The sequence below is a fragment of the Cynara cardunculus genome (genome assembly GCF_001531365.2).
Source record: "Cynara cardunculus var. scolymus isolate 2C chromosome LG 3, CcrdV1, whole genome shotgun sequence".
Taxonomy (NCBI): Eukaryota; Viridiplantae; Streptophyta; class Magnoliopsida; order Asterales; family Asteraceae; genus Cynara; species Cynara cardunculus.
The window spans coordinates 27,269,843-27,271,455 of NC_037530.1; positions in this window are offsets into that span (position 1 = coordinate 27,269,843).

Below are 1,613 nucleotides of genomic sequence, written 5' to 3' on the forward strand. Positions count from 1 at the left end.
TGTCAGCACTAGCCATATTGTTCCATGCCACCATCTATATATATTTTTCACTTTTTTACTTTTTTACATTTAACAACTTATTTATTTTTTATCTTTTAATCAGAATGTGTTAGTTATAACTAACATGTCATGGCTCGAATCCAATTTTGGTACACTGTAAGGTGCTGCAGAAGCAGACAAGCAAATAGAATAACATGGAGGAAGTAAAATTCAGTGAGTAAAAGACGATGATCTCTAGCCACAAATCAGGTATTGTATTAAGTGCATGCCTAGATTATCACATAAAGTCATTCAATTAACATATCAAATGCAGTTTGATCAAACAAGTGAATCTTTTCGATAATATCTTGAGATAATCCAATCTTAAATTCTAAGAGAAGCATTCAACTTAAGTTCAACAAAATATATACTAAACTATGGAATCATGAGCATGTTTAAAACAGAATCCAAGCCTTAGAGTGGAGCATTAGAGGTTAACGTGGCAGCGAAATCAAGCCTTGTTGCCATAACGAGTTATTTAGAACCATGCTATTTACATATTTACCTTTATGTATATGTACAAATGCACCTACAGAATAAGAAAGCATCTGGCATTTATATGTTGATGATAAGTGATCCATATACAAATGCACCTTGGTACATATGCTGATTTAAAGCAATGTCCTAACACTTGGTACATATGTTGATGATAACCTTAAAGCAATGTCCTAACACTTGATTTAAAGCGTCATAAAGAACTGATAATGCCCATCTTATATCACCAATTCTAGTCCAAAAAACGATATAAATTTGATATTGAAAAATACTTGGCAGCATAGGAATACAAGTTCGCAAGGTTTTGTAAATGTATGCTAACTTCTTCTATACGAATGTCAAATGACAGGTCTTTTCTTCTAAGATGGTGTTGATAAAAGAAGTTATACATGTCCCTCATACCCAATAAATCATATTACGTGGACCTGACCATATATATTCAATGACAGGGCCTATTTACTACCTACTGGCCACCTCTTACCGGGTAAGAGGTGCTAACTCGGTGAGAAGGGATGTTGTTACCAACACACTATGACCGATAAACATGTTGGGTAAGATGCTGTCCAAGGAAGGAGGGGTTGTTGTCTGACTCGGTCAGTGCTTCTGTCAAAGCTTACCTGGACATTTGGTAAACAACCATTTTCAGCCGGTGTTTACTGAACCTCTTACCCAGACCACATTCTTATTCGTTTAACAATTACCCTATTTGTGTTCGTAATCGGCCCCTAAAATTCAAAACATAACAATCCGAAAGAGAAAGTCTAACTTCTTTCTTTATTTTCCTACTTCTACATGCATCAAGCTTACATTCAGAAATTGACAGATACCAACAAAACCACCACTTGTTACTTGGCTAAGTCCCAAGGAACGTTGTTTGTCATCAGGTCATCATCATGTGGTTTTTCAATGGGTCATGATCATGTGGTTTTATCATCAACGGCTACGCCACTATGAATTACATCATGGTGATCATCCATGTCAATATGCAAGGCATCGTTTGGTTCAAAGGACTTTAATCTTCAATCTGAAGTAATTATACCAGGTGGAAGAGATGTGTACTTCCTAAAGACAACCTAGTC